The sequence below is a fragment of the Alexandromys fortis genome, unplaced genomic scaffold (genome assembly GCF_014885135.2).
Source record: "Alexandromys fortis isolate MF-2015 unplaced genomic scaffold, M_Fortis_MF-2015_v1.1 scaffold_73, whole genome shotgun sequence".
Taxonomy (NCBI): domain Eukaryota; kingdom Metazoa; phylum Chordata; class Mammalia; order Rodentia; family Cricetidae; genus Alexandromys; species Alexandromys fortis.
Genome location: NW_026067959.1, coordinates 2,568,891 through 2,581,242, shown reverse-complemented (window position 1 = coordinate 2,581,242; position 12,352 = coordinate 2,568,891). Strand labels below are relative to the sequence as shown.

The following is a 12,352-nucleotide window of genomic DNA, read 5'->3' as shown; positions in this document are numbered from 1 at the left end:
AGAGCCTTATGAACATCAAGACTTTGCTCGTTGGTGTAGGACTAGAGCAAGAATAATAAACAATGTCTCCCTTGGTAAATGATTCAAAAAAAGCCAGATTGTCTCTGGGTTCAGTTTCATCCCTGGGCAGAAAATAAATCATTTCACTGGCAAGGCATGGCATATGCCCCCCCTTGGAACAGATTACACATGATTTAAATTCCGTCTTTCCAGAGAATGGCTTTGGCAAGGCTTCCTACACACACAGGTGAAAGGGGGTTTTTGCACACTGAAAGCAAGCCCAGAAGAAGTCTTTACAGCCAGGGACCATCACAGAGTGAGGGGATTCTGGAATATAACAGCTAACATTCAACAAAAGAGAGCAAGCAAAAGGCACAAACCTCAGGGAGTCCATCAAACGGCTCCGGACACAGACAGATTAACAAGGTAAGTCTGTGGAACAGGAAAAACACTGTGACCTTTTCCAGAAAGCCCTGGACTCTTTACAGAAGGTGGAGGAGACCCCCACCTCTGGAAAGGAAAACTAGACACGATGTTGCAAAGTGAGGTGTCTTATCGGAGTTTATTATTGTGGCCAAACGCAACCGGGCCTTCTGCCCCCAGTGCATTTCAATCCAGGCCAAAAACTGAGCAGCGCTGGCGACTATTACAACCCACAGGTGTGCGTCCACACAGCGATACACACTCAGAACTGGGTGCTTCCATTGTTTTCAGCAGCAACAGACGTTCAGAGCCAGCCTGGATGGAGTTTTTTGATTTTATGTACAGAAAAAAAATTGTTGTCTCAATTAAGGATGAGGCCTGCCGAATGGTGGGGTGGTGGGTTAATTAGATCACTGCCCTGGGGTTGCGATCTGCTGACCTTTGCTCTTCTTGCTAAACCAGGGGTGGCTGGGCTGTTTCGCTGGACCTCCCGCCCTGCAGACTGTAACTGGAGCTTTCACCTCCTAAGGCTGTACAAAGTTGATTTCTGTTCGCCCTTGAGGAGAGGCCTTTAGTAGTCTCTGCTGACTGGAGGAACTGGCCTGCTTAAGGTCCAGTGGGAAAGAGTGCCCAGACTGGAATTGCCAGTTTGGAACCTTTGGACCAAGTCCCAGGCATTGGTTTGCTGAGGACACAGTGGTTGTGCTTGGTTTACCCCGCTTCGGGGCTGCAGGTAATCCACTGGGATCCACGCGGTTGTGTTGTTTACCTGCCCCCCACCTCAGGCTGTGAGTTTTGATTTTGCCCCATGTAAGCTGGATATAACTACATCTGTGGCATTTTTGATATTTTCAAATGCTTGTGCTAGGCCTATGGATGTTAGATGGAGAAATCCTGCTCCCGCGAGTGAGCCCCTGGCATTGGCTCACCCAGGCCTATGAACTATGATTGTACAGGATACAGATGAGGTTTCCTACAGTGAGGAGCGGAAAGCAGCAGGTTTTTGTTGGTGGTGGTTTTCTTTTCTTTTCTCTTCTCCTTTTTTCTTTATTATGAAGCTTGAGGCTTTCAGTTTTTCATGTTCACTCATTAAAACAAAACAAAACACAATTCTGGACTGGGGATGTAACTTAGTATGTAGTCCTTGCCTAGAACACAAGAAACCCTGGGTTTACTTCCCAAGGCTGCATAAACTGAACATGGTGGCAAACCCCTATTATCTTCACACGTGGGAGGTGGAAGCTGAAGGATCAAAGTTCAAGGTCACTCTTGGCCGTCTTGTGACTTTCCAAGCTTCCTCGGGTGGGTGGATCCCAGCTGCTCTAGTCTGGCTCCCTCCTCACCCACAGTGGGTGGGTTAGATGTTTTATTGGCTGCTGTGCCTTAACCAGCTCTCTTCCCAAGACTCTTAGCAACATTTCCTGGCCTCACCTTGCAAATGACTAATAAAATCCTGCCTGCCCCAAGGGCTTCTTCAGAACCAACAGCTGGAGAGCAACCGTGATGGGGGAACTGTTTACAAACTCACAGTACTACCTACAGAATGTTTTAGAGGAACCTTAAAAATGTTATGCCCAATCCATGAAGTCCCCTTAAAACCAACAAGGAGACCAAGTCCCGTATGTAAAAGCAAAAAGCCTTTATTTTGTGCAAGTTTGCAAACTCGGTCTCTCCACATGTCCAAGGTATTGGAATAAACAGAGGGCCCCGAGCTCAGTTAGAGCTGGGTTCCTATGGCAGTAAAGGTTGGGGTGAGGGGTCTCCAAGATTCAGGGCCCCTGATTGGCTGACACTTGTCTAGGGGTGTCCTGGTGAGTGTGCTGGAAGGTGATCCAGTCCACAGCAGTTGGAATGCTAGGCATTTTCTTTGAATGGTCCACTCCTGGGTGGCACTCGGGCAATCCCAGTACACGGTTCTTCCAGCAACCAAGTATTGCTTCAGAGCAAACTACTGAGACTCGGGCCTCTATTAAACTCACCGATGGCTGAGTCCTACACTGGCAGGTGACAATGGTTGAAAGCAAAGAACCTCCCTTGGGTGGTCTGTTTCTTTTTTAGCTTATCATGGCTGGCTTCTACAAAAAACATCGGACAAAGGGGGATTCATGCTCCCACGAAGCTCCCAGACCAAGGACCTATATTCCCAGGAGGAAGACAGATGATTGTCTAAGTATGTCCTGCAAGGTAATAATACACAGAGGAGCATGGTCCGTGTGAAATTGCTGATACGTGGTCATTTTTGACTTGTAAAAAAGATCAGTTTCATATGACTTAAATCTAATTTGGGGCCATTTTCTTTGGGGTTTGAGTTTCTATTTAATAAGGTGCCATATTCTTGCCAAGTGGCAGAAGGAGCCACATGTTTGGCAGCGGCTGGGGCTCTGCCCAGTCTTCCAGATGCCTGTACACTCGGGGAAGAGGGGGAAGCTTATGCTCCAAGCCAAGGTTTCAGAGTAGAATACATTGTTCATCTCATTCCCCGGGAAGCAGAACTTGGTCTCATGGCTCTTGAAATATCAGCTTTATTCAATGCAGCTGTGCCCTGATGTAATAAAGAAAACAGAGGGCAAACGAGAAGACAGCCTCACTGTCTCCCAGATCAGACAACCTACACATTCTTACCAATAGTAAGGAAGCAAATGACAACGAGAGAAATGGGGGTCCCAATGAGCACAGGGTGAGATATTTACTTTTATTAGGTTCTTATACTCAAAGGGAAGGACTTGGGATCTTCCCCAGATTTTATTTTACCTTTATACATTTGTCTTGTCCCTCAGGATAGGAGGACTGCTGGCACCCAGAGCTTTACTTCTTGACTTATCATCAGAATCACTCAAACTGTGGTGGCTCTTGATTGACTTTCAGATGTGTTCCAGGAGGTCCTTAAGAACCAACCCATTCCTGCCAGACAGTGATGGTACGTGCCTTTAATCCCAGCACTTGGGAGAGGCAGTTCTGTAGACAGCCACGGCTGTTACATAGAGAAGCCCTGCCTAGAAAAAGAAAACAAAATAAAAACAAACAAACAAAAAAGAGTCAACTCATTCCCTTCCCCATGTTAGTCCTCATCTGTACTCAATAACCTTTTAAGTTATATGGTGTGTGTGTGTGTGTGCGTGTGTGTGTGTGTGTGTGTGTGTGTTCGCAAGCGTATGCAGGTGTCCTCACCATGCACACTTGTGATGAGACCAGAGGCTGATGTTCCATATTTCATGTCTTTGTCCATTAGCTCTCTTCCTCACCCTTTGAGACAGGGTTTCCCGCTGGACTTGGAATTCACTACTTTTGGTAGATCAGCTCCTACTAAGGTCCTGGGATCCACCTGTCTTTGTGTTCACTGGAGGTGCAGGTGAGTTGCCTTCATGCCCACTTTCTGAACGCAGGTTCTCATGCTTGCTGAAATGGTGTTTTCTTCTATGTGTTTGCTGTTTTCTTCACGTATGTATTTTTAATTTACAAACATTTTGCTTGGCTAGGGTAACTTTATTGTAATGTCTTAGCCAACAGTGGGTTAATATGGAGAATATATGAAGGCACTCTTAAATTAGAAGAAGTCAGAAAATTTAAGGGAAAGAAATAGGCAAGGTTTGTTTGTTTGTTTGCTTTTCTTTTAAAGACAAGTCATAAGTCACAAAAGAGAAAATCCAAATGGCTACCCCATGTAGAAAGACACTGAAAAACAAAGAATCCAAAGAAGCACACAGTAAATAGATAACTTATTATCTATTTATGTATAATAAATATTTATTATATAACCTTATTTATATAAGTAACCTTATTTATATATAATAAATAACAAATTTATTCACCTTTCTCCCCCCCCTTTTCCTCTCTTTCTCTCTGCTCCACTTATTTGTCTTAAACTAGTTCCATTTTTCTTAACTTGTATTTATTATTATTATGTGTGTAGAAGACACACAAGGGGGTTGCAGTATAACACATTCATGCCTTGGATCATGTGTATTTCTTGTGGCTGTGTCAGGGGAGCAGCAGGGGACAACTGAGCTTCTGGAGGTTGGTCAATCAGGAAGCAAAGCACTGATGGATAAGTCTCAGACAGGCAAGGTTCTGAAAGTTTCGGCTCCAGAATGTCTCGTGCTACCTCTGTGTCTTTACCTGTTCACCTCAGCCATTTTTTCTCTTGGCTTGCTTACACTCTGTTAATCTATAACAAGCTGTGAGGGTATGACTGTATGTGGGTTCCTAGGAAAACTTCTTTTCCAGCTGTAATATGTAAAATGTTTAGTCATGTGAGGGATATGGAAAACATGCTTTTATTTTACTTGTATTCATTGTAATCATTCACTTAGAAAACAGAATGTAACCACGTTATAATTTTTTATATGGCTTGAGAGATTTTGCTGAGGTATATAAGCTGCAGGGAAAAAATTAAGAATAGACAGAAGGGAAACACCAGGGTATAAGAACAGAACACAAAAAGAATAGAGAAGAGCAAGCAACAGAAAGAATAATAAAATGAAGAACTAAGCTTCTGGCCCTTAAAAAAGTCCTGTGTCTGTTTGTCTGTCCGGTAGTTCTCCTGCGCTCCATCTCCTCTTTAGTTTTTCTGACCTGCTGAAGGTTTGCTATTCATCAGCACCCTAGTCACCTGACATGTCGAAGGGGTGTGTGTGTGTGCACGCGCGCGCGCGTGTGCGTGCATGTGTGCACGCATGTGTGTTTCTCTTTTTTGCTGGCCCCAGAAAGTTAAGTTTTGCACCCTCTTGCTGGCCCCAGAGAATTAAGTTTTACTCCCTCACATAGAAAAGTCAAGTTGAGTGATTAGTTCTCTGACTCTGGGGATCCCCTTCAGCCCCTGGGCTGCAGAAGGCTACTCTTTACAGCAATAAAAGTGTATGGTTTGGAAGACAGCTGAGCGCTGGGCTCCCTCCCCCCATGGCGGATTCTGGAGACAGAACTCTGTGCTCACGACTTTCACAGCAAGTGTTTTTATACACTGGGCCATCTGTGTACATATAATACAGCTAACCCAGGCGCCATATCTTCAGTACACATAGTATAAACACAATATAAACATACGCATAACATAGTATAAACACACACATGTCTGTACATACACATACAGAAATATAACTGGACTTGCCTAGAGAACGTAGGATTTGAAAGGAGAGTCTGCAGTATAAGACAAGGAAAATGGAAACCAGAATAAATGAATCTGTTCTCAATGCCAAGGGTAATGTCTTGTGCTGGACAGTACCCAGCATCCACCTAGATAAGCATTACACTTCTAGTCTCTCATTCTTCTTTCTCCTTGTTCACAGATATATTTAGTTCATCAGAGAATCAGGAAGCCTTATAAACTTGCCGTTAATGGAGCAGCTATAACAACCCCAAACTCTGTAAGGAAGCTGCAGGGAGGAAAGGCTAAGGCTGTGCACAATTCATGTGGAGCCTGACTTACTTTACCAACGGGACAGCTCAACCCACCTCGGTTTCCCATTTGTCTCTTCTCTCTTCTGGCTGTCACAAATTCGTTCAACCTTTGGTTTCCTCATTGCAATACTTAGGAGGAAACACAAAGCTCCCCAAACCCCACATTTTATGAGGCTGTGGGAAGGAAGAGGGCTGTGTTGGGGAGGAAGTGGGGGTTCCCAAACACCATGTGTCTTCCTGATACAAACTGTGTCTGTAGAAAGAACTGGGACAGAGGCTCACAGAGCTAGGCTCTTGTCCCTGCTCTGCCACAGACAGGCCCTGACCTTCACTGAGTCACCTAGCTCCACTTTATCAGCTTCAGTGGACAGGGAAGAGGTTATGCTCAAGGGTCTCAAGGGCCCAAGGTTCGGTTCAAGGCAGACATTCTCAGATTCTGTATTCTCCCTGCTCTGGGGTGTCCGGAGCTCACTGGCTTCCTCTGGAAACATCGTGACTGATGTATAAAGGGCTGTTAGTGCTTAGTAAGGAAAGGTCATTCCAGAGGCCTGATTAGCCTCCCTGCATCTCAGAACAATGACTCCCGGGAACCCTTCTCCTATGAAGGGTTTAACTACATTCTTTTACGTGAAAGAGAAGAGAGACCACAAATGCACTTCACAGCTAAGAAGGAATATGCCCCCAAACTATATCTTCCAGCAAATATCAAAAAGAAAGTCACAAAATCTAAGAAACAAAAATGTTGTCATTCAACCAACCTCTAGTTCTTGAGTCTTCAACTGCCATCTCTAAGAAAAAGTGGTCCATTTGGAGTCCACCGCCACATGCTGTTGCCTCTGGTTATGTCATTGACATTGCCATCTGACGCCATCATCCTAGCTTCTGCCCTGGTTCTCTGGTGACCCCAGCCATTCTGTTGCCTAGCCTCACTAGTAGTTCTGGCTTTCCTTGGGACTATCTCAGTGCCTGGTCGATAATACAATCTTACTGATGTCCTGGGCCCACTAGGGGATAACTATTCCCCCGCATAAAAACAATGCTCTAAGGTATGAGCTGAAGGTTTTTGCTGTAGATATGAGGGAGAGAACAGCCAGAGGCATCTGTAAGAGTCAAGAGCAGAGAGAGATGTAATGGACTAAACATGGCCAACAGGCTGGACTTGGCCATGGGGGGTGGAACAAGAGAGGAAGACAAAGAGAGGACCAAGAGAGAGGGGCAAAAGAGAAAGGGTAGGCGGAAAAAGCAGGGTTATAAGGGAAATGGGTAGCTGAGGAGGGACGCCCTGGGGCTGAAGAAGTTTGGGGGTGGGGTCAGGAGTGAGGAAGAGCTGAGAGGAGCCAGGCTGTCAGCATGGACTCTGAACTGAAATGAGTAACAGGTGCTTGGGACAGACACGGAGGGAGCCTGGAGGCCAGCATATGCTTTGGTTTGCTACTGGACACTACAGGTAGCCTTGGGAAAATGGCTCCTTTGGTAGAGAAAAACTGACTTCCCAAGTTACTGAGGAATGCTGGCTTTGTTTAAGTGCCAGAATTTGGGGGAAAGGAGGTTCCTTTGGACTTGGCAAGGAGAAGGTCCCAGAAAGGACCTCGGGGACACATGGGTGATTCACAGTTTAACTCAAGCTCAGCTCTGAGTTGACGGGAAAAAAACATGTATTTCACACAACCATTCTGTCTTTAGTTTGCTTCCCCCCCCCCCCAAACAAAAGGCTTATGGAAAATTGGGACACCATCCCAGAGGATATGGGAATTTAGGGATCCAATTGGCCTCTCCAGGATGAAAATCAAATAGTAGTGGTCAGGAGAGACCCCATCCTGCTATTTATAGCCCTCTCAAATAACCCCTCAGGGAAGCCATGCCAGAAGAGAAGCCCTCCGCATTCCAGTCCCTAAATTAGAAACGCTAATTGTGAAAAAAATGTAAACACAAATTAGTCTAGGGAGAAGGATGTGGAGAGAGGGTTCCCAGTGGCCAGAAGGTGCAGGGTAACATCGCCAAATGGCCGAAGACTTGGGTTTTAGAGCCTGCCTCTGTCTCCTCACGCTTTCACCACCCTGGCTCCCCTGTTTCAGTTAGCAGCCTGAACTTCCTAGCTTCTCCTTTTGTTTCCCACGGAGGAACTGGTCTTGTACTCTGGCTGCTTCCTGGGCCTCCTGGTCTACAAAGAGTTTCAGTCTCAAGGTCTCTTCCTGAACTCACCATCGCAGCCACGCTGAAATACAGAGGAGAAACAACTCAGCATATGTGGATGAGAATGGCGTCGAGAACTGTCTCTGCAAAATAAAGTCTCACGTCGAGAACTTTCTCTACAAAAGCAAAGTCTCACTTATTATTTAAGTAGCGGCTTTCCATCTTTGACAAGCAAAGACATTCTGACCTTGGGTCACCCTTTTCCTTTTGCTTCACTAGAATTCCCACCGAGCCCAGTTAGCGGCGTGGACAGCTGAGACACAGCTCTGACCACCTGCTGACACCACCTGGGGAAGCTACTGAGAAGTACAGTGTTGCAAATGGGATTCTTGGAATGTGTGTGTATTCAGGAAATCGCACAGGAGTGACCCACAGGTCGCAAAGGAGAGAGAGGTGACGTCACATCATTGAGAGCCAGTGGCTGTGGTGAGGAGTGGGGACTTAAAAGGTGGGAGGAGTTAACTAAGATGGTTTCCAGCTGGGAAAATGACTGGGAAAGAAGGGGTCAAGCTGAGACAAGCCTAGGTTGACAAAGGAGGCAAAGAAGACACAGGAGAACAGGGTGTGCATACCAGACAGACAGCAAGAAGCTCCGACGGGCTCTCCCAAGAAGACCCCAAAACAGTAGGGAACCTGCGAGAGTCCACACAAGAGAACCCAAGAGCTAATGTTGAGGCAAAATGGGAAATAAAGTGGCATTCATAAATTCAGCCTGCAAAAACACTCTCATTTAATTGCTTGTGGAAAGTCGTCTGACTTTTCTCAACTGCTCTGCCCATTTAAAGCCAAAATGTCACGACTTTTGGATGCAAAGGTAAAATTTTAAAATCAGCGTTAACGGAACCTATCAATGACTCTACCGCTGCATGAAGGCCGCTGTACTGCACAAGATAAACAATCCCACACTTTCTAGAGGGAGATGGGCGGGCGGGGAGGGAGGGATCCCAGAAGGAATGAAGAGGAGCCCACATTATATGCTCCTGGAGGCCTTCTTACTCAGCCTGCTCTCTGGTTCTCATTAGAGAAATTCTATCTTTCCTAGATCTGTGTTTTAAAGGAACATAAACAATACTTCTAAGCCCCCAAGGGCTTGTTCACTTTTTTTCCCTTCTTTTTAAAGCTGAAAACACACTAAAATCGGAGAAAAACACAAGGAGAACCATGGTTTGACCAAGAAACAAACTATTCCAACCAAATGCTAAGATATTTCTAAGTTCTCCTCCCTAATGGGAATGCAAGCAAAGTGCGCATCTTGCCGCAGTGCAAGCACTGCGCCTCAAACTGTGCTTGGGCCTTGGGTCCTTTGCGCCTAGGCGCACAAGGCAAAAGGGAGAGACTAGCTCTTCAATAAACAAAGTCTCTGTTTAGTTAATGGTCCTCAGTTAATGGTCACCAAGAGAACCGCATCAGGCTGGGGTGGAACCTTGCCATCCCAAGGGCCGGTCCAGGAGCCATTTGTTTTCCCACAAGTAGGAGTTTGCCCAGTTCCTTTCTGTGTGGGGCTCCAAGTCAGTGGACTTTCTCCAGTGGTTTGGAAATGCCTTAGAGGGTTTCGAGGAGCAAGGGCTGTGGGGGTCAGAACGTGTCCTTTTCCTCACTGACTCCTCTGTGGAGGAGGCAGGGAGTCTGAGGGAAAGCAGAGAAGGCAGCTGGCTTGGAAGCTGTCTTACTTTTCTCCACCACCCTCCCTCACTTATAAAGTAAGTTCCTTCCTGGTTTGATTTTGTGAGCACAAGGCCCATCCCCAAGCTCCTGACAATACGGGGTCACGCTTGTCAGTCCAAAGGAAACTTCATTTCCAAATCCTGGCAGTTAGACAAGAGCCATCATCCCCTTGCCGAAGGTCCCTTACCACCGACAGAAGGTGCTAATGGCTTTCTGCTGTATCTATTAGCACAGCAAAGCCCATGCTGACCTCCAGGCTTGCTTGGTATCCTGCGAACCTGGTACACATTTCACAGTCTGTGCTGGCTGTGAATTTTCTGGTCTCCACCCCAACGTCTCCAGTTCATGAGCTTCCTTCGTCCTGCTTCCTGTTCTCCTTATAACCCTGCTGTTTCGGCTTTGCTCGCTCTCTCTTCTGCCTGCTCTCCTCTGTCTTCATCTTTAGCTCTTCCCCTCTCTCTATGACCCCCCCCACACACACACACACTCTCTGCTTCTCTAATGGACAGGTGCAATCTGCTGGCCATGCTCAGTCTCTGAGTCTCTGGACCCTTCCAGATGCCTCCGGCTCTTCCCTCCCTCACATCTACAGTGAAAGCCTCCCCCTTGACTATACCACGGAACAGCCATGTGGTCGGTCAGTTTATACCGTGTCTATGGTTGCTTAAGTAGAAACATTTTCAGACGGTGGACCTCGATGAGGCTCTGAAGGAGTCACAGAACAGTACTAGAGGGTGAACACTCAAGAATACCCACCCCCAAGATGCCCTTTGTACGCTGAGGTCCACCTGGTGTGTGCTCAATCAGCCATCCTGTGAAGCGACCATCAAGGCACATTGTGTAGAACTCAGCTTCCTCAGCATCGTGAAAGACGCCTCTCTCCTCCCATTCTTCATCTGACGTGTTGTTGTTTTCCCCAAAAGCCGTGAACATCTTCCGCCTCCTCCCGAGGCCCTAACGTTGTTCTGACAAGGCTACGCTTTCCTAAATCACTCCCTGGGTATCTCTGAAAGCCGGGAAAGCACTTAAAAGCCAGCGTCTGAAAGGGCAACTGTCGCTCTGCTGTCGTGCTAAGACCTCAACTCCATTAAATTTAGATTAAAATAGGGCAATCATTTTCATCCATCGTCAGGTTGAGTGAAAAGGAGGCTACCTTCTCTCCCTAATTGCTCAGGAAACATTACAGGTAAATGGATTAAACCATAAACCCAGGCAAACTCCCCTGCCTCGCCTGTCCTTTTATTATTTAACCCTGGCAAACTTACCGTCTGTTCATGTAAGGCCCCGGGGCCAGACCCACATCGTTGGAGGGCCGGTAAGAAAGCTACTTGCCTTTTCCTGGGGCCACATGCTCTTTAAATATGAATCCTAGTGAAAAATCTGCCCGCGTCACACAGACACGGATGCTCCTGTACCCGAAGGCTACTTGTGTGTGATGTTGGGAGAGGCAGGGAACTGGTTTGCCTTTGATCATTTCTCAAAATCACTAGGGCCTGGCTGTGTTTTCTGTTTGCCTACAGTAGCCAGCCATGGAAACCCATCACCCTAATGGCAGCTGGGCGGATCAGTAGTGGGTGGATGCTGGGACGCTTTTGTAGAAATTCATAAAGGCCGCTGATACTTAGACTACTTCCTCATTATCCCCAGCACAGCCTGCTTCCCCATTAACTTCCCTGGAAATTCTGCTTCTTCTCACCACACAGTTACATTCAGGATGACCTTGAACTCTCATTTTGGAGAGGGGCCAACTAGGAACAACTAAGCTTCTCCTGAGTCAATTATAAAAATACCCTTTGGAAACAATCAGAAAGTTCGGTGGCTGCAACTCTACTTGAACACTTAAGGGTTTCATTTGCAGCTAAACCACAGCATGATCAGTTCGGACTGCAGAATCTGATTACAACGTTACAACTTTGAATAACCTTGATTACTAAGTAAGCTATTCTTAGAAGCTGTTTATTTTGCCTTTCCTTAACTGACTCTCATAAAGCTATTTGTCTCCTCTGTTTAGGTCCCTTGATTTTGCTGCATTCAGTTATTAAGTGCAAATGACCACATTGCAACGTCTTCCCATCCAAAGAGTCTGTCAGCCACTCGTTCTGAAGTAATAATTTGAGTTAGTCGCCTTTCTGTCCGGCAGTCACAGCATGCATTTTAGAAGTTGTTCCGCTAATAACCCTCCCATTCACATGAGTGCAGTTATCTCTTTTCCGGGTCTCATGTCCGTGAACTGGTTTTCTCAAGTCCAATCCAACTAATGGGTTGCTTGTCTTTCTTTTGCCGAAGACAGGGATGACAGAGTTCTGAAATAGCTGATTGTCTTAACTTACAGGTAAAAGTTGAGACTTGAAATCTTGGGCCCATTTTCTCTCTGTACGGGGAGGCCATGGAGGTAGGTGCTGGATGAGTTGCCCTGTGGCTCACACAGCAGGGTTCTGTCAAGCTCACTGCTGCCTCCTGCATTCAGCTATGCTGTGCTGTTCTCCTAGCAAGGACGAGGCCATCTGCCAGGAACAGGAACAGGATTTCCAAGAGGGAAGGGAAGAGATCATGTCTTCGAACCTGCTGGGGAGGAAGGAGGGACAAGGGACACAGCAAGGAGGAACATGACCTTGAGTGGTAATGCCAGCTGGAATGGAAATACCTCACTTTCTACTATCTGAAAATTTCCAATATG

At 46.4% G+C, this 12,352-nt stretch overlaps 1 long non-coding RNA gene across 1 annotated transcript; it reads left to right on the top strand.

Annotated features, from left to right (window-relative positions):
- The first annotated feature begins 226 nt into the window (after positions 1-226).
- Positions 227-12,028, top strand: LOC126507987 (uncharacterized). The gene is made up of 5 exons (XR_007593682.1): positions 227-426; positions 2,482-2,607; positions 3,201-3,340; positions 3,653-3,772; positions 11,687-12,028. It is a non-coding gene; the product is annotated as an uncharacterized lncRNA (long non-coding RNA).
- The last annotated feature ends 324 nt before the right edge of the window (positions 12,029-12,352 follow it).